The 22,252-nt window shown below is 35.3% G+C and overlaps 1 long non-coding RNA gene across 1 annotated transcript in view; it reads left to right on the plus strand.

The window, feature by feature from the left end:
- Positions 1-20,928: 20,928 nt before the first annotated feature.
- The window catches only part of LOC137237245 (uncharacterized), a 32,511-nt gene continuing 31,187 nt past the window's right edge, over positions 20,929-22,252 (plus strand). The window contains exon 1 of the long non-coding RNA XR_010948877.1: positions 20,929-21,142. This is a non-coding gene — a long non-coding RNA (uncharacterized lncRNA). The remainder of the gene's footprint in view (positions 21,143-22,252) is intronic.

The following is a 22,252-nucleotide window of genomic DNA, read 5'->3' on the forward strand; positions in this document are numbered from 1 at the left end:
GTACAGGGTAGTTTTCATACCTATTGGTGACTAGGGTCTCGAGATATAGGCCAAAACGTGGACCCGGGCACCCCTAGAATGCGTGTGTATTTTGGATATCAAATGAAAGCTGTTGCTGAGAGCTTTTAAGTAATTTTCATTGTGATATTCGATTTAGTCGCATCAACATGGCAAAACTGATAAATATGCATGCGAAGCCGAAATAAAGACATGAATTAATAATACCCACATACCTATTTACATACCTCCTATTCGATTTGCCTGATTTCCGATTTCCGATGCTTTTTTCCGGGAAGTAGACCAGAGACGGACTGGGACTGGGATTAGGACTGGGACTGAGACTGATACTCGGAGTGGGACTGGGACTGAGACTCGGAATGGGACTGGAACAAAATACATACCACCCTCTGGGACTGGCAATAAGATATGAAGAAGAATGAGAAAAACTTGAGAGAAGAGAAATGAGAGAAGGAGACTGAGAAAGAGATAGAATGAGACGAAGATGGAGATAGATGAAGAGAAAAATACGGAGGGAGGAGTGAATACAAATATTAAGAAAAAGTGTAGAGGGGCGAGGGAGAGTTAGACGGAAAAAGCTTATTAAAATGTATGCAGATATACAAATTTGGGGCAGAACAACGTCTGCCGGGTCTGCTAGTCTATCATAGAAGATTTCCTGTAAAAATCATTTCGATCGGAGCTATATATAATATATATCCCATACAACCGATCGTTCAGATAAGGGGGTTTTTTGCCATTTTTTATTTTATATTTATCTTAAAAATCGTTTACGTATGTACATCTGTTCACTATATATTTCTTATCTCGTCCTTACTTGTTTTTCACTTAAAAACACTCCCCGAAGGTTTAGGGAGTATTACGGTCACGGACAGTCCGTCATCGGAATGACTCCTACCCTGCGAATGATTTTTTTTACTCTTTAAACATTCGGGTCTGTAGATTTTAGTTGCCTCTTAAAACAGACATGCAAACTTCGGGAATATTCTAAAACCCGTAGCCCATTAAAAAATTTTCTAAAAGTTATTGGGGACGAAAGACAATATTTTTCATCTTGGCCTACACATCAACGAATTCGAAAGAGGATGAGACCAGAGACTCCTTCGCTGATTAGCTAGAAAATGCATGTGGACGTTTCCCGTGTCGCAGACATTTAAAACCAAAGTGATCAAGAAGTTTGCCTTGGTCCTACAAGCGGAAGAGCTTTCAATGGGAAAAGGCTACCCATTTTACATCTCCCAATGATGTTTGTCCTTAATGCAAGGTGTCTGATGAATTAACGATTTGTTATCGAATTGTTATAAACTTCGACAACAAAGGCTATCGATGAGTTATCAATTTTTTATCGAAGATTTGTCAGTTTGTTATCGAAAAGTGAACAATTTAATATCTAAAAATGTTTAATTATTGATCGAAGAGTTATCGATATGTTATTAAAAAGTTATTTTTATAGAAAAGGTTATCGATTGTTATCGGGTGTTACCAATTTGCTATCGGCGTGTTATTGATTTGTCATCGAAAAGCTATCAGAGTGGTACCAAGATTTTATCGCGTTTCTATCGATTAGTTACCGATAATTTATCGACCGATCTCATACCTACATCAAACACCTAGATCAAAACAGCAATCAACTAAAAAATTGCAATGTTCAGAACACGCAAAAACTGACTGCCTCCCCATATGTGGCCTTGCAATTTCTATTACAAAGTATTTTCTCGCTGATTAATGTAGGTATTAGTAAAGTAAGTATACAGTTCGATAGGTTCTAGGCGTGCGATATGTAACCATTCGATAAAAAGCCGATACGAAACCAATAATAAACCGATGATTCAGCAATAATTCGCCGATAACAAATCGATAACTCGACAAAAGTTTCTCAATATGGACTGCGGTATAGGAACCATTGTGAATGATAACTAAGTGTGAAATCTTCTGCATAGACGTCAAAATTCCAAAGTGATTAGATCAAGTGATTTGTAATTGACTATCGCTGTCTCATTCTGTATCTCTTTCTATCACCCGCTGAAGATAGGCGCCGCCATATTGAACACCCTGTCAAAACGCTAAAAAGTAGCCATATTGAACATCCTGTCAGGCATTTGACAGATAAGATATCACACTTAGTCATCATTCGCAATGATAGGAACTCGTTGGTGTCGGAAAAATCAATGCAAGGCACAAAATAGAAGTCAAAATTTACACCCCTATTATGAACTCGTACGATACACGATAAACGCTTGCAATCTGTTCTACCGTATTATGAAATAAATTCTACCGTGTGAAACTCGATCGTTAGCGTTTATCGTTTATCGTGGTATTGCCATACGCTAACTATCGCACACGCTATTCAATTTTCTACGCTAGCTATCGCTGATAAATTTTTCCACGATACGTTGGGAACTATTTAAATAAAAGTAAATATACAATTATTACATAATCCAAAATAATCCAACTACAGCCTCATTCCCAACACTCTGTTGCAACACCCTGGGCAAGAAGCCTTAAAGTGACACAAACCTTCAAAATATTTGGAATGGATTGCCTATTTTTACGGGCGCGCAAACTGCTTTCTATTTCTGTTAAGACATACTCTGACATCAATTTTGTTTATTAAACTTTTTTTACTTTTAGTATGTCAAGTACTTACAGTGTAGAGTTCATTTCAAGAAGATTGGAATGATCTCTCAATTTTCTTCTTTCTGTGGAATCTATGCAAGTTCCGTCAATTTGTTCATTTGAGTTTATATAAAAGGTAACAGAGGTTGCATAAAACATTTTATTATAACAGCTTTTAAAAACTTTTGCCACTTTTACGTACAAGACAAATGAATTGTTAGTATTTACGTTTTGTTTTGCTATCTGTTTCGTATAGATTCACAAAAATTTGTAAACAAAACTCTGCTGTCATTCACAATAGTACATCTATCGGGCGTGTGGAAATCGCAATATGAAAGCTGATTTTTTACGATACGCTAGGAAGCGTTTATCGTCTATCGTATGAAAATTCATAATAGGGGTGTTAATCTTAATGTTGATTAGGTTTAAAGGTGCTTCATTTGACCTCGTCAATTTTCCACTCCGAGGTACTTCTGTCCATTGTCAGTGCGACGTGGCGGCGACCAGATATTTCCTAATTAATCGTCCATGAACTGATGCTCATATGAACTTAATTATAAGCTTCCTTATCCCCGCCAGACTGTCGTAAAACTGTACGCAAAGAATTCACAATCGCCCTGTCTGTAGGTAGTTCTTTACATTGGAAGAGGAAATGATGAATTTACCCTTCTTTCTCCTTATTCTGACCGCTTCTGCAGAAGAATCTTACATTAGATTATAGCGGAAATTTCTGTGTGACGGCACAGTAAACTTTTACGACGCCAATAAGTGCTATATCTGCAGGGAGCTGATTGCAACTGATTCTTTTTCTACCCAAACATAGCCAAATGGGCCCTGAAACTGGACAATATTCCTGGTTGGTGCAAAGCCAGTTCGTTGCCCTAATAATGTCAATTCTGATTTTCCTCAAACGATTAGTACATAGTTAAAAGTTGAACCTAAATCTTAAATTTGAACGTTTTTAATTATGCATACACCAGAGAACAGAAAGATATCAGTCGGAATTTTTATCAAATTTCTTCATTTAATTTTTTCATTTTCATTTTAATAATTTAATAAAAAACTTCTATGGGTTTTGTAATTGAAACTATGCAAACAAATCTCTAAAGACCCAAACACAATTGACTTTTGCGTTGTTTTGGCGTTTAAGCTGCGCCAACAGCTGACTTTGAGCACGCACGTTTCCATGTCTATGTTCTTTTGTTTCCTGTTTTGGGAATTGAATCTTTCAATTCCAGTAAATGGCAAGAGTACCATTAAATTGCCTCTTAAATCGCCAGGTTAACAAACGTATAAGGGTACTATACTTGCAAAATTTAGATGTGCATAAGCAGCTAACATATGTCGCAAAATAAAAACCCGTATCACAAATTTTTTCCTTGTAATTGATGAATATATGGCTTGTTGCCATGTGTTTTTTCAAGATTTGCAATTCTTCGTGATATATTTTTATGTCTGTATTATCATTTCTTTTGGGTAATTCCCAGTGATCACTTGTTTTCTTTATGTAGATTATTAATTTTTTCATTGTAATTTCAATTATAGACTTATTTTTGTAAATGTATATTCGTGATATCAGGTGTCGTATTTTCGTAAATTTATGTCCATTCCGATAATTTTCATTTTACAGTTTTGTAATTCCATTATATCATAAACTTATGATAATTTTACCGCATTGTCTCTTCATTTTATCATACAATTATGATCATAGAAATTTTATGTTTATTTGTATTTGTGTTCAATTTAATTTGTTTATATTTTTCATAGATATAGTCTTTTAATTATCTATTTAGCTTCATGCAAAACCTGGGAAGTTGAAATAAATTTGGTATTCATACGTCATGTTGCTGTGTCAATATTTTTGTTTCACTTTCCATTATTCTCAGTAACTCCAAAATTTAGTTAGATCTTAATTTTTCCTTTGATTTACGTAGTATCATAGATTTTAAGTTTGGTAATTTTAGGTTATGTAGTCACATATTAATTTAATTTTTTTTTTTTTAATAATTATAATGCATGTGCATGTGTCCATATGTATATCAGCTCATGTTTGGATTACTAATATCATTTTGATTTGTTAAATACTAGCTGGTGTCATTGTTTACGAATTAAAACTATCGATTTATTCGATAGTTCGAGGTATTCGATAGTTCACTCATTTTCATTCATTCGATATCATTTGAAATTCGTTCATTACTAATTTTTCTAATTAATAGTTTTTGATATGAATGATTCGTTTATTACTACATTTTCGAGTTTTTCATTCTATTTAAATTTTTCATGTTATTAAAATTAGTTTTAAAGCTTAGCATACTTCAACCTAATCGACAAACGTTTTAAGCGTGGTAATTGTTTAAAAATTGTTATCTGAAGAAGTGCTTTTAACTATTTAAATTGTGTAGAGATATTTATGTATAATGCGGCTTGGATTGAAGAGTTTGGGAGTTTTTCATCAAAAATGGCAGTGAAGTTAAATGCCATGTATACAAAAATATTTAAAATTTTCTGGAAACACATCAAATTTAAATGACCACCTACGCCGTAAGCATCCGTCTTCCTCAGAACAAAGGAATGTAACTTCAGGAAAAAAAGCGCCTGTAATTTCTGAAGGGGAACGTACTTCTACTTCTCTTTCGTCAACTGCTTCAGTAGCGAGCAGTTCCTTAACAGTACTTGTCGAAGACATTTGCAATAGTTGATGTTTGAGAAGGACAAAATTATGTTGTTGAACAATACAGATTCAAATTCATTTTCACTAATATTTTGTCCTGTTGTTGTTGTTGTTGTAGCGGTATAAAATCTCCCCAAAGGTTCCAAAGGTTTGGAGGAGTACTGACATATTGGCCATATGAAATGGTAAGGCCAAAAAACTCAGTGGGTTGCAGAAATCTGCTTTGAGTACCATAGATTAGATTGATACGAATCTTTTGTTTACGCTCTCTTATTTTCGCTCTCACGAGGGATTTATCTTCTAGTTGATGCTGGCAGCAATCACAGATAAATCCCTCGCGCCAGCTGAAGCGGGTGCCAGAACAAAAAGTGTGCCAGCCAAAACGAAAAACGTGCCAAAAATTTTGGTAAACTTTAGTTTGACCTACAACTGTAGAATAGCGTTCAAAAATTATGGGAAAAGGGATAAAAATACTTGTTTTAATGTAAATATTATTAGTTCGAAGGCGGAGGGTAAATATTATTTCCCGATCAAAAGTTATCGCTAAAACAGGTTTTGTAAATATGAAGTCCCGATACAACCAGTCCATTTTGATCACAGAACCTGGAAAGTCAGACATGTAGGATAGGTCCTACCATTGAATGATGTTAACTATTATATCATAGGTCGGATTTACTGAAATTTCAAAAGAATATATGGTTTTCACTGTGAGTTAAATGCGTTACAATATTTGACTAATTACTTTAATCAAAATGTAAATTTTACTTAGATTTGTTTATATTTGACTCCAACAAGTAGTATTATTGTAAAATGAGTTTAAAGAAATGAATATTTTACGACTATCATTTTTTTAAATGATTGAAACTATAATCGCCGAAATGTATGTCAAAAATCCCCATATTCAGATATATTAATTTTTGTTTGGAGTGGCATCACTGACAAAAGTTATAAAAAATGTGCATTTTGACAGCGCTCTCTCGAAACAAAGAGTTGCAAATCCATTCATCTATGTTGAGTACTAATACAATTAGTGCATTTAGTCATGAGCCAAAAAATTGTGTTTAAATCATTGTGTACCTATACAAGTATGTCGACTAAGCGATAAACGTCAAAACTACAAACAGCCTCGCTCACCTGATGCAAATCTCAGGTCTAGAGTTGCATTTTTGGTACGTAAGAGTACTTTAAGCTGAGTTGCATTTGATAGTTTAATAAAACTTTGTAGTATTTACAGATGAAATAGTTGAATATATTTCCGCGGAAATAAGAATACTAGAAGATTTGTAGCCTGCAACAATGCGGAAACATACGGAAACCAAAATTTATTTAGAGTCAAAATATAAAGCGCTACATGTGTTACATGGAAAAATTTCACTTCTAAGGCTGTTTACACAAATGCATAAGGCAAAATTATATAAACGCTTTGGTCGCTTCAAAGCAAAGATAACGTACGGCGTTTCATTGTTTTTCTTCTCTTATATTTTTTGTCGAGGGAGCCAATAAGGTTTCAGTACTGGTGTGTGTGAACTATATTTAAAAAAAAACTAACGAAATACAAGAAAAATACAACGTAGTTCATTCAAAACAACCAAGCCAGTTTGTATTTCGATAGGGTTTTTTGACATTAGGCCGTGTTTTCTTTATTTTTTCTGACAAATGAAAATTTTCTTTTCAGTTTCAAAATGTTTAGCATAAAAACAAAACTAAATTCAAAGTATAAATTGTGTGTGCAAATGAGTTTTCAATAAGTGTACATTTTTCAGTTTCTCATAGTTAAAGAATTGACCTCCAGATTCTTGTGTTACACAAATATAGTGAACTTGGGTACAGAAATTTAAATTAAAAGATTTTCACAATAATTTGAAAAATTCTACGTTTTCTCTGCTTTTTACACTTAAAGGAGTAACCCTCCGTAATGAATTAAACTTTTAATGAAAATCAATAACTCTCAACTGAACACTTTTCGCCATGATATAAAAATGCTGTGCAACAGAAGCAACACTTTTGTGACCACATAAACCCTGTTTCAATCTTTTACGTCTCTGCACAGAACCCTAATTGGCTGTTTTCAACCGAAACAACAATGGCAACCCACTGACAGGATGTTCAATATGACTACTTTTTAGCGTTTTGACATGGTGTTCAATATGGCGCCGCCTATCTTCAGGGGGTGATAGAAAGAGATACAGAATGAGACAGCGATAGTCAATTACAAATCAGGTGATCCAATCCCTTTCGAATTTTGAAGTTTATGCAGAAGATATCACACTTAGTTATCATTCACAATGCATACGAGCATAGTAAATTTTACCAAGTAGCGCAACTAACAACTGATCGGTGAAATTCGCACATTCACAGGCACAGTTCTCGACTCAGTTTCAAAAAAAAAAACTTTAGATTATTTAGCTTAAATTTTAAAGTGAGATAATCCTTACCAATTTATATATATGGAGAATATATAAGGCGTTTTTGTTGTTATTAAAAGAATCTTTTTATTTATATTAAAGTTTTTATCATTTATTTTTGAACTTTATTTTAACAATTTCATGCGATTTTAAAGCATTTTCGTGCATATAAATACAACCATGTGCATATACGTTTTGACATTACATTTCATACACGTTTGTATTAGTGATGGACGATATGGCGATTTTGAGCTATCAGTGAAAATAGATTTGGCTATTTTTGAATCGCGGCTCTTTTTTATAGCTATAGCGATCGCTTTATTTTAACAAGCGATTATATACAGAAGATATGATGGGCGATATAGCGATCTTGAGCTATCAGTGAATATAGGTATGGCTATTTTTTATAGCTATGGCGATCGCTTTAACTTATCTTTAATAAACGAATCTGAAATTATTTTTATACTTGGATAAAAAAAAATGAACTTTAAGTTTGTTTACCGGAGTAGATTGAATGTTATACATTCATTTAATTTAGTATACAGAATATATGAACCAAAATTGGAATAAAAAGAAAAAAATATGTACTTTAATTGTAAATTGATGTAATGTGAAATTCTAATTTTCTGAGATGTTATGATATATATTATTAACTGGCTGACGACAATATGTTCAGACTCGTATTACACTCAATGAGATGAAACTAGCTGAAATAGATGTCTATGCATCTTTGTTTTATAAATTTTGCTAATTGAAAATGGTTTAATTTTTAAGATGAATCAACCCGAAATAAATATGATTTATTTACTATATTATACTACACCGATGTATTCAGGAATACTCCGTATGAATTTATTCTGAAAGTTGTATTTGGCTGCATAATATTTGAATAGTAAAGTGAATAAAGTTTTAATGAAAAATACAGAGAAAAAATATAGCAAATTCTTCAAACTATTATAAAAATATTCTTTAGCAGAAAATTAGCCACCCACTTCAGTGCCCTAGAAATTAACCGGAGAATTCAACCATATACAAACCATTTAACACTCTTGAATTGCATTCTCCCAAAAAACTTAAATTTTGAGTTAATCTGTTTACAATAAGACGAGTGATATATGTTTCTATAATTCTTTTATTTTTCCATCAAAAACACAAATTTTATAAAACTGTTAACGGCTACAGCCTAGAAGTATTAACTTATGAGTAACACATGCATTAGTTTCGGTAACGTTTTACAAGACGGTGCACCACCTAATTTTTATCGAAATTTAACAAAGGTCGTATCAAAAGACGCGTCTCGACCTCCGTTTTAAGAATCCGAAAGCGAAAATTCAATTTTTATTTCTGTCAAAAGATATATGCAAAAATCGGTTCAAATTTCCATGTGGTTGTAGTTTTTTGCCACATTTGATGTACACACACACACACACTAATGCAGAAAGGTGTTCTGCGCGCATTCAGTTTTGACCCCGAAACTGGTGTCGGATCCACCCAGGGTAATTTTTTATAAGCGCGGCCGCAGGCCGCCAACGCAGAAAGGTGTTCTATATTTCGGAACCTCTAGGGGTCATTTTACGGTTTTTTGTAAATAACTTTCGACAGAAATAAAATTTTTGATTTCCGATTCTTAAAACGGAGGTCGAGACGCGTCTTTTGATACCACCTTTGATAATTTTCGATAAAAATTTGGTGGTGCACCGTCTTGTAAAACGTTACCTATATTTTTTTTCCAATTTTCGAGAAAATTGTTCCTTTTTGTATCCAATAAACTTTTTTACTCAGTCGTAAAGTAAATCACACAGATGAGTAGTAATGAACGATATTTCACTATCGATGATTGCATCGCCGCTATCACTATTAGTATTAGAATTTCACGGTGAAGGAAAATCGCCATTCGCTATAATCGCTTTTGGCGATATTCTGCCAAAGGTGATTGTCATTCAAAAGAATCGAATGAAGGAAAATCGCCAATCACTGATATATTGGGATTGGACTAGCTATAGCTATTAGCGATTTGTCAATAACGGCGATGCAATCGCCAATAGCGAAATATCGTTCCATCACTAGTTTGTATTTGCCATTCTCATTATTTCTAAATTCGTAAACAATGACTGCGGATATTCTGTGTGATTTTTCGAAAAAATGTATAATTTTTGTGAAATTTTATACTTAATCTGTGGCATTGTGGTGGTCAAAAAGCTTTTATGCAATAATACTTAGCCTCACAACGCGACAATGTATTTCGTAATGTCAAAGTACTTATATGTATATGTATTTGATGTGGAAGCTTGCATTTGAGAACACGGTTGCCACTTCAGTCCATTCCCTTCCCCCCTATATGGTCCGCTGGTCCTTTTTCTCAATTTTGGTTCTTTTGCACAACGGGTTTGGTACTTTTATTTCTTTTTCACTGAAACAAGTAATCAAAACACTGCTAAAAAAATTGCCGCAAATCTATTACCCACATATAATTTTCAATTTACTCCAATGGAATTCTTACCACGAAAATTGCTCTATCAATAAAATGTAGCAGAACAATGACATTTCACTTGGGAGATAATTTAGGCGAGGCATTAAAAATGAAGTGTTGAATGTTCGGACAAACACATTGTCATTAATTTTTGATGAAACAACGCACTTATCAGAAAAAGACTTGTTTTAGTGATTAGATATTTCGATCGGTATTCAATTATTATACAGTTGAAACTTTTAAGGTGCTTCATTATACTCAGTTGAGCAGAGCTCACAGAGTATATTAACTTTGATTGGATAACGGTTGGTTGTACAGGTATAAAGGAATCGAGATAGATATAGACTTCCATATATCAAAATCATCAGGATCGAAAAAAAATTTGATTGAGCCATGTCCGTCCGTCCGTCCATCCGTCCGTCCGTTAACACGATAACTTGAGTAAATTTTGAGGTATCTTGATGACATTTGGTATGTAGGTTCCTGAGCACCCATCTCAGATCGCTATTTAAAATGAACGATATCGGACTATAACCACGCCCACTTTTTCGATATCGAAAATTTCGAAAAACCGAAAAAATGCGATAATTCATTGCCAAAGGCGGATAAAGCGATGAAACTTGGTAGATGGGTTGACGTTATGACGCAGAATAGAAAATTAGTAAGATTTTGGACAATGGGCGTGGCACCGCCCACTCTTACAAGAAGGTAATTTAAAAGTTTTGCAAGCTGTAATTTGGCAGTCGTTGAAGATATCATGATGAAATTTGGCAGGAACGTTACTACTATTACTGTATATGTGCTAAATAAAAATTAGCGAAATCGGATGAAGAACACGCCCACTTTTTAAAAAAAAAATTTTTTAAAGTCAAATTTTAACAAAAAATTTAATATATTTACTGTATATAGGTAAATTAAGTCCCACGCCCACTTTATCGATATCGAAAATTACGAAAAATGAAAAAAATGCCATAATTCTATACCAAATAAGAAAAAAGGGATGAAACATGGTAATTGGATTGGTTTATTGACGCAAAATATAACTTTAGAAAAAACTTTGTAAAATGGGTTTGACACCTACCATATTAAGTAGAAAAAAATGAAAAAGTTCTACAAGGCGAAATCAACAGCCCTTGGAATCTTGGCAGGAATACTGTCCGTGGTATTGCATATATAAATAAATTAGCAGTACCCGACAGATGATTTTCTGGATCACCCTGGTCCACATTTTGGTCGATATCGCGAAAACGCCTTCACATATACATCTAAGGGCCACTCGCTTTTAAAACCCTCATTAATACCTTTAATTTGATATCCATATCGTACAAACACATTCTAGAGTCACCCCTGGCCCACACTAATGGCGATATCTCGAAAAGGCGTCCACCTATAGACCTAATGCCCACTCCCTCTTAAAATGCTCAGTAACACCTTTCGTTTGATACCCATATCGTACAAACATTCTAGAATCACCCCTGGCCCACCCTAATGGCGATATCTCGAAAAGGCGTGCACCTATAGACCTAATGCCCACTTCCTATTAAAATGCTAAGTAACACCTTTCGTTTTATACCCATATCGTACAAACACATTCTAGAGTCACCCCTGGCCCACCTTAATGGCGATATCTCGAAAAGGCGTCCACCTATAGACCTAATGCCCACTCCCTCTTAAAATGCTCAGTAACACGTTTCGTTTGATACCCTTATCGTACAAACATTCTAGAGTCACCCCTGGCCCACCCTAATGGCGATATCTCGAAAAGGCGTCCACCTATAGACCTAATGTCCACTCCCTCTTAAAATGCTCAGTAACACCTTTCGTTTTATACCCATATCGTACAAACACATTCTAGAGTCACCCCTGGCCCACCCTAATGGCGATATCTCGAAAAGGCGTCCACCTATAGACCTAATGCCCACTCCCTCTTAAAATGCTCAGTAACACCTTTCATTTGATTCCCATATCGTACAAACACATTCTAGAGTCACCCCTGGTCCACCTTTATGGCGATATCTCGAAACGGCGTCCACCGATAGACCTAAGGCCCACTCCCTCTTGTTTTTAGTCTGAGTTCAAAATTCACGATATGGGTATCCAACGAAAGGTGTTACTGAGCATCTTAAGAGGGAGTGGGCATTAGGTCTATAGGTGGACGCCTTTTCGAGATATCGCCATTAGGGTGGGCCAGGGGTGACTCTAGAATGTTTGTACGATATGGGTATCAGACGAAAGGTGTTACTGAGCATTTTAAGAGGGAGTGGACATTAGGTCTATAGGTGGACGCCTTTTCGAGATATCGCCATTAGGGTGGGCCAGGGGTGACTCTAGAATGTTTGTACGATAAGGGTATCAAACGAAAGGTGTTACTGAGCATTTTAAGAGGGAGTGGGCATTAGGTCTATAGGTGGACGCCTTTTCGAGATATCGCCATTAGGGTGGGCCAGGGGTGACTCTAGAATGATACGGTATGGATATCAAATTAAAGGTATTAAAGCGAGTGGCCCTTAGATGTATATGTGAAGGCGTTCTCGCGATATCGACCAAAATGTGGACCAGGTGATCCAGAAAATCATCTGTCGGGTACTGCTAATTTATTTATATATGCAATACCACTAACAGTATTCCTGCCAAGATTCCAATGGCTGTTGATTTCGCCTTGTAGAACTTTTTCATTTTCTTCTACTTAATATGGTAGGTGTCACACCCATTTTACAAAGTTTTTTCCAAAGTTATATTTTGCGTCAATAAACCAATCCAGTTACCATGTTTCATCCCCTTTTTCGTATTTGGTATAGAATTATGGCATTTTTTTCATTTTTCGTAATTTTCGATATCGATAAAGTGGGCGTGGTTATGGTCGGATTTCGGCCATTTTTTATACCAAGATAAAGTGAGTTCAGATAAGTACGTGGGCTAAGTTTAGTAAAGATACAGACGGTGGTCTGTGTATAAAAAATGGGCGTGGCTTTCACCGATTTCGTCCATTTTCACAGAGAACAGTTACCGTCATAGAATCTATGCCCCTACCAAATTTGAGAAGGATTGGTAAATTTTTGTTCGAATTATGGCATTAAAAGTATTCTAGACAAACTAAATGAAAATGGGCGGAGCCACGCCCATTTTGAAATTTTCTTTTATTTTTGTATTTTGTTGCATCATATCATTACTGGAGTTGAATTTTGACTTAATTTACTTATATACAGTAAAGATATTAAATTTTTTGTTAAAATTTGAATTTTAAAAAAATTTTTTTTAAAAGTGGACGTGTTCTTCATCCAATTTTGCTAATTTTTATTTAGCACATATATAGTAATAGTAGTAACGCTCCTGTCAAATTTCATCATGATATCGTCAACGACTGCCAAATTACAGCTTGCAAAACTTTTTAATTACCTTCTTGTAAAAGTGGGCGGTGCCACGCCCATTGTCCAAAATCTTACTAATTTTCTATTCTGCGTCATAAGTTCAACTCACCTACCAAGTTTCGTCGCTTTAGCTGTCTTTTGTAATGAATTATCGCACTTTTTCGGTTTTTCGAAATTTTCGATATCGAAGAAGTGGGCGGGGTTATAGTCCGATATCGTTCATTTTAAATAGCGATCTGAGGTGAGTGCCCAGGAATGTACATACCAAATTTCATCAAGATACCTCAAAATTTACTCAAGTTATCGTGTTAACGGACAGACGGACGGACGGACATGGCTCAATCAAATTTTTTTTTCGATACTGATGATTTTGATATATGGAAGTCTATATCTATCTCGATTCCTTTATACCTGTACAACCAACCGTTATTCAATCAAAGTTAATATACTCTGTGAGCTCTGCTCAACTGAGTATAAAACAAGTAAGGAAGGCTAAGTTCGGGTGTAACCGAACATTACATACTCAGTTGAGAGCTGTGGAGAAAATGTAAGGGAAATCACCATGTTGTAAAAGGAACCTAGGGTAACCCTGGAATGTGTTTGTATGACATGTGTATCAAATGGAAGGTATTAAAGAGTATTTTAAGAGGAAGTGGGCCATAGATCTATAGATGGACGCCATTTAGGGATATCGCCATAAAGGTGGACCAGGCCTGATTCGAGAATTTGTTTGTACGATATGGGTTGATACCCATGAAAATGAAAATGAAAATGAAATGTGTTAATGATAATTTTAAAAGGGAGTGGGCCTAAGTTCTATAGGTGGACGTCTTTTCGAGATATCGCCATAAAGGTGGACCAGGGGTGACTCTAGAATTTATTTTTTACGATATGAGTATCAAATGAAAGGTGTTAATGAGTATTTTAAAAGGGAGTGGGCCTAAGTTCTATAGGTGGACGCATTTCGGAATATCGCCATAAAAGTGGACCTGGGTTGACTCTAGAATGCGTTTGTACAATATGGGTGTCAAACGAAAAGTGTAATAAGTCTTTTAAAAGGGTTTGGGCCTTAGTTCTATAGGTGGACACCTTTTCGAGATATCGCCATAAAGGTGGACCAGGGGTGACACTAGAATTTGTTTGTACGATATGGGTATCAAATGAAAGGTGTTAATGAGTATTTTAAAAGGGCGTGGGTCTTAGTTCTATAGGTGGACGCCTTTTCGAGATATATCCATAAAGGTAGACCAGGGGTGACTCTAGAATTTGTTTGTACGATATGGGTATCAAATGAAAGGTGTTAATGATATTTTAAAAGGGAGTGGGCCTTAGTTCTATAGGTGGATGCCCTTTCGAGATATCGCCATAAAGGTGGTCCAGGGGTGACTCTAGAATTTTTGTGTACGATATGGGTATCAAATGAAAGTTGTTAATGAGTATTTTAAAAGGGTGTGGGCCTTAGTTCTATAGGTGGACGCCTTTTCGAGATATCGCCATAAAGGTGGACCAGGGGTGACTCTAGAATTAGTTTATACGATATGGGTATAAAATGAAAGGTGTTAATGAGTATTTTAAAAGGGAGTGGGCCTAAGTTCTATAGGTGGACGCATTTCGGAATATCGCCATAAAAGTGGACCTGGGTTGACTCTAGAATGCGTTTGTACAATATGGGTGTCAAACGAAAAGTGTAATAAGTCTTTTAAAAGGGTTTGGGCCTTAGTTCTATAGGTGGACACCTTTTCGAGATATCGCCATAAAGGTGGACCAGGGGTGACACTAGAATTTGTTTGTACGATATGGGTATCAAATGAAAGGTGTTAATGAGTATTTTAAAAGGGCGTGGGTCTTAGTTCTATAGGTGGACGCCTTTTCGAGATATATCCATAAAGGTAGACCAGGGGTGACTCTAGAATTTGTTTGTACGATATGGGTATCAAATGAAAGGTGTTAATGATATTTTAAAAGGGAGTGGACCTTAGTTCTATAGGTGGATGCCCTTTCGAGATATCGCCATAAAGGTGGTCCAGGGGTGACTCTAGAATTTTTGTGTACGATATGGGTATCAAATGAAAGTTGTTAATGAGTATTTTAAAAGGGTGTGGGCCTTAGTTCTATAGGTGGACGTCTTTTCGAGATATCGCCATAAAGGTGGTCCAGGGGTGACTCTAGAATTTGTTTGTACGATATGGGTATCAAATGAAAGGTGTTAATGAGTATTTTAAAAGGGCGTGGGTCTTAATTCTATAGGTGGACGCCTTTTCGAGATATCGACATAAAGGTGGACCAGGGGTGACTCTAGAATTAGTTTATACGATATGGGTATAAAATGAAAGGTGTTAATGAGTATTTTAAAAGGGAGTGGGCCTTAGTTCTATAGGTGGATGCCTTTTCGAGATATCGCCATAAACGTGGGCCAGGGCTGACTCTGGAATTTTTTTGTACGATATGAGTATCAAATGAAAGGTGTTAATGAGTATTTTAAAAAGGCGTGGGCCTTAGTTCTATAGGTGGACGCCTTTTCGAGATATCGACATGAAGGTGGACCAGGGGTGACTCTAGAATTTGTTTGTACGATATGGGTATCAAATGAAAGGTGTTAATGAGTATTTTAAAAAGGAGTGGGCCTTAGTTCTATATGTGGACGCCTTTTCGAGATATCACCATAAACGTGGACCAGGGGTGACTCTAGAATGTGTTTGTACGATATGGGTATCAAAATAAAGGTATTAATGAGGGTTTTAAAAGGGAGTGGCCCTTAGTTGTATATGTGAAGGCGTTTTCGAGATATCTACCAAAATGTGGACCAGGGTGATCCAGAACATCATCTCTCGGGTACCGCTAATTTATTTATATATGTAATACCACGTACAGTATTCCTTCCAAGATTCCAAGGGCTTTTGATTTCGCCCTGCAAAACATTTTCATTTGCTTCTACTTAATATGGTAGGTGTCACACCCATTTTACCAAGTTTTTTTCTAAAGTTATATTTTGCGTCAATAGACCAATACAATTACCATGTTTCATTCCTTTTTTCGTATTTGGTATATAATTATGGCATTCTTTTCATTTTTCGTAATTTTCGATATCGAAAAAGTGGGCGTGGTCATAGTCGGATTTCGGCCATTGTTTATACCAATACAAAGTGAGGTCAGATAAGTACGTGAACTGAGTTTAATAAAGATATATCGATTTTTGCTCAAGTTATCGTGTTAACGGCCGAGCGGAAGGACAGACGGTCGACTGTGTATAAAAACTGGGCGTGGCTTCAACCGATTTCGCCCTTTTTCACAGAAAACAGTTACCGTCCTAGGAGCTAAGCCTCTACCAAATTTCACAAGGATTGGTTAATTTTTGCAATCTGAGATGAGTGCCCAGGAACCTACATACCAAATTTCATCAAGATACCTCAAAATTTACTCAAGTTATCGTGTTAACGGACAGACGGACGGACGGACGGACATGGCTCAATCGAATTTTTTTTCGATATTGATGATTTTGATATATGGAAGTCTATATCTATCTCGATTCCTTTATACCTCTACAACCAACCGTTATGCAATCAAAGTTAATATACTCTGTGAGCTCTGCTCAACTGAGTATAAATAGCATTAACACAATTGCTTAGTTTCATTTACGATTTATTGAGTTTGCCACAACGCGAATTTTTTAACTGTTCCTTACTAAAACCTAACTGCGCTATACATTTTATTTCATTGCAATCAAGCAAAACTAGGTTCACAACGTTAGATTGGTGAAAGACATAGTGTTATCCTAAAAATTTGAAAATGGGATACCTAAAGGTACACTTTATTTTTGTTTGTGCAGTTTGAACTAAAGCCAAGTGTCTCCTTTTTTTAAATTTTATATAGGACATCCCTGAAACATCCTACAATTTTCGCTTTTTACAAAAAATACGATACTCTAGAAACTTGCCGAATTGTTTGTATACCAATAAAATATAACTAAAATTTGGTCCTTTTTTTTGAGGTATGGTCCTTTTTTCGATAAATTTTGGTCCCAAATGAAAGCATGGTGTGGCAACCGTGTTTGAGAATGCATGTGGTAAGGTTGCATTTTTACGATCTTAATTTTTTTAAATAATGAAATACTATTATTTATGCAAGCGACTGCCATAGTAGTAGCCATGTACATGAATATTATGAACAAAGTTTAAAGCTAAAAAAATGTCTTTGAAATATAATCTAAGAGAAGATGGACACGAGGCGTAGCTTCATAGACGCGTATTAGGCACAGCATAAGCAATCTTGAGGTGTAGAGAGATCTTAGCTGCATGCCATATTTTGCAGGCGTATACGAAGCTACGCCTCTTGTGTATCTTGCCTAAGTTAAACTTTTTAGGTGTCGCGTAGCAAATAATTCGGATTTGGGATGAACATGAATTGCCAGAAGATTGAAACTATGTTCAAGTTCGTATATTCAAGCTTATTCCAGCTTATTCAAGCATATTCAAGTTTATTTCTGTGCAAAAAAAGGTTATGTAACATTCAAGTTGACAATAAATTAGACACATTACTTACCCCAGTATCTTTCTCCGTCCGTTCGCTACGCGTGGTAATCATTGTAAATTTTATCAAGTAGCGCAACTAACAGCTGATCGGTGAAAATTCGCACATTCACACGCACAGTTCTCGACTCAGTTTCAAACAAAAACTTTAGATTATTTAACTCAAATTTTAAAGTGAGATAATCCTTACCAATTTATGTACGTAGAATATATAAGGCGTTTTTGTTGTTATTAAAACAATAGTTTTATTTTTATTAAAGCTTTTATCATTTTTTTTTTTTAACTTTGAAAAAACTCCGAGCACCATTCCTTCATTATATGACATTCGGCTGCCTAGTCCACTGCCTTCCACTCTATTCGCAACATAACCTCTACTTAAGCTGCCAAACTATATAGTAAACAATGGTGGTAATTTTCCAATGACGGAATTTTGTGGATCAATTTTTACCGCTCAACGTAACGGAATATGCGAATGACGGAACAAAGAAGAAAGAAATGGGGTGAGCAAAGGAAAACTAAACAGAGATGCATTTGTGGTGAAGTATGCATTTGGTAACTTAAGGTTGCCATCTAGTTTACATTTCAAATAATTCAATCTATTACATTAGGAGATCTAATATTTTTAGTTAATATTGATAAATAACACCTAAAGCAAATACGCTTAAGGTGACCTTTACATCGTTTTGCCACTTGCGTTGCATCTACATGTGACTTTGAACACACGTGCTTTAATTGCTTCAATCCATAAGCAACGCAACGTCAACGTCAAAGCAACACACAAATAATTAAAAACTTACGTTCTTCTTGAAGTTTCTTGCATTTTAGAAAAAAAAACCGATTTTCTATCGCCGTTCAACTAAATAAAAAACATAATTTTGTATTCATGTCGATTTCGTGATCGATCAGGAGAGATGGTGGAACATATCCTCCTGGAACGCGACGCAATCTGATGAGAACACAATAGATCAACGGTCGCATTGCAATCCCTAATAAATTTTCTATCTATCCTCATGTTATAAAAATAGTTGTATTCCATTTTTCCTCATGTGAAAAGGGAAATTTTAACGTCCGCTATTTTAAAGTAACCCTTATTTGACGAATCACTGAACGATTTCTTTCAAACAAAGTGTTTGTTAGCGTTCACCGAAGATGGTGAAAACGGCCCCTGGAATTGTTAGCTTATATAGCCAAAGAAAGTTATGCACAAGCAAAAATTTTTCAGCACAAAACGAATAGTTAGAGAAAATTTAAAATATAATGCATATGTATAAAATGCATGCAATTTATGAAATCATTTTTATTATATAAAATTAGTTTGACATATCAGATTTGTCAATATTATTTTAGTCCTGCTACTTTTAACACATTTATAATATTTAAGAAGAACAAATAAGAAGTAAGAAACATGATTAATGCTTACATTAATACGTGTTTCATTTGTTTTCATTGAGGAATAAGTTCGTACAAATAAAAAGCACGTTTTTATAAAGTGCATGTGAAGCTCCATAGATAAAATGAGTAATAGAAGGAACATTGGTTTATATATTAAATTTTTAAAATGAAAATCTCCTGCTAAAAAAGGAATAGAATGAACATTGGTTTGTACATTACATTTTTAAAATGAAAATATCCTGCTAAAAAAGGAGCAAAACCTAACTACATTTTTTCATTTTCGTACTTAAGTACACTCCCTTTTGGGATTCAGGATTTCGGGCAAATTTTGAAAAAACACCGAACATCAATTCCTTCATTATATGACATTGGACTGCCTAGTCCACTGCCTTCCACTCTATTCGCAACATAAGCTCTATTTAAGCTGCCAAACTATATAGTAAAGCTGGAGTCATTGGTGCCGTTTGTCGTATCGCTGTAGTCGTATCCCTAACGTAATCAGCTGTTTATCGTTACGACGGAAACCAAAACCCAATTGGTTGGCTACGATACGGTTACGACCATTGTAAATTTTACCAAGTAGCGCAACTAACAGCTGATCGGTGAAAATTCGCACATTCACACGCACAGTTCTCGACTCAGTTTCAAAACAAAACTTTAGATTATTTAATTCAAATTTTAAAGTGAGATAATCCTTACAAATTTATGTATACAGAATATATATGGCGTTTTTGTTGTTATTAAAACAATAGTTTTATTTTTATTAAAGCTTTTATAATTTTTTTTTTTAACTTTGAAAAATCTCCGAACACCATTCCTTCATTATATGACATTTGACTGCCTAGTCCACTGCCTTCCACTCTATTCGTAACATAACCTCTACTTAAGCTGCCAAACTATATAGTAAACAATGGTTACGACCTTAGCGGCACCAATAATCGATTGCATTGATTCTCATAAGGTTGGTCGAATCAGCTGTTATAAGGTTACCGATACGGTTACCGATAAAGTACCAATGTCTCCAGCTTAAACAATGCATACGAGTGTCCCGTAACACATATGTCTTAAGCTGGAGACATTGGTGCTTTATCGGTAACCTTATAACAGCTGATTCGACCAACCTTATGAGAATCAATGCAAACGATTATTGGTGCCGCTAAGGTCGTAACCGTATCGTAGCCAACCAATTGGGTTTTGGTTTACCGTCGTAACGATAAACAGCTGATTATGTTAGGGATACGGATACAGCGATACGACATACGGCACCAATGACTCCGGCTTTATACATATATGACATTGTTGAGTATAAACTGATGTCATAGTCGCTTTAACTCAGTAGCACTTTGATTGCGTGTGTAATACACTGTATACTTCGTTTATCATCGGTTTTACTTTGGCGCTGTATTCAGTTTAGTTTCGTGTACATCGTTGTGTTGCTAGCGTCAGAAGACTGATACGACTTTATTCATTTTATTGCACGGTATTCTTACTTGTTCCAATTAGTGTTTTCGTATAACAAAGTTGACATTCTTGCTCAATAAGTCAATTGAGTACTGAACTGCTTCGTGGCTTATGAGCGGTTATTCATTTTACGAAGCATGACTATGTAAATGTGTGTTACTGGATATAAGTGCTTGATATTCTTTGTTTGCATACGCACTAATACTAATTTTTTGGTTAGTCCACTAATAACCTTAAGATATGAATAATTGCAGCTCACTGATGGGTTGCGAACAAAAACCTTTTGCATATCATGCATGCGCTTTGCATAAAATGTAACAAAGGCATTTAAATGGAATATTTTCACTATTTACTTGAAGCAAAATTTACCCCATTTGAGTCATATTCAACATATTGTCTCATATAGGTTTGTTCTTTAGTTGCCCCGGTGGTAACGAAATCAATCCAGAAATTGTTCTTTTGTAAGGTAAATGCACTACAAAAAACATCAGTGCTGACCTCGGGATAGCTAAAGAGCAGAACATATGAATGAATTAATGAATGAAAAAATTCATTGGATAGTTAAAATCATTCACTAACTAACTATCGATAGTTGAATTCATTCGATAGTTCCCAACACTAATTTTTGACACCTTTTTACCCCTAAGGGGAAAATCTGAAATAGTCAAAAGTCAATGCGAATTCTGCGAGGTGTGTAACTTGTAATCAAATCCAAAGCACTCCAATTAAAAAGCTCGAAATATGCGTAGAATACTCTCGAATTTTCGAATTTAATATGAAAACGCTTTTGAGATACGTTTGCTTAGTTTCAGTAACTAAATTCATAGAATTTTTTTTTAATAGAAAAATTAACAGAAGAATTTAATAGACGAAGTTTAATAAAAATTGCTACTGCAACTTTGTTGTTCGCTGCTTTATATCGCAATGACTTTCGTCATTATTTCGTTGGAAGACGGCCGTCTTAAGCCGTAAAGTGAAAGCCTCCCATAAATAAGCATTTTCCGAAAACACCGTTTGTTTTGGCGGCTGGAGTTTGAAAACAGCAGAAACTGTGGATTGCAGCAAAACAAAAATGTAGAATAACGTAAACTAGGACTACAAAGTACGCCCCAAAACTATTCAGAGCCAAAGAAACAATAACTTTCGCATTTTTATCACCTCCCTCATGAGCCACGCACAACAATCAAAAGCAATTAAGAAACCACAAAAGTCTTCGTTATAATCCCTCATTTAAAATTAGTATTACTGTCAAAACGAGGTTGGCATGTTTTCCGCTTATTTTAATTAATGCCCATTTGTATGTAAATACCAAGTAGGTAAATGGA

The sequence above is a fragment of the Eurosta solidaginis genome, chromosome 1, assembly GCF_040869045.1.
Source record: "Eurosta solidaginis isolate ZX-2024a chromosome 1, ASM4086904v1, whole genome shotgun sequence".
NCBI classification, from domain to species: domain Eukaryota; kingdom Metazoa; phylum Arthropoda; class Insecta; order Diptera; family Tephritidae; genus Eurosta; species Eurosta solidaginis.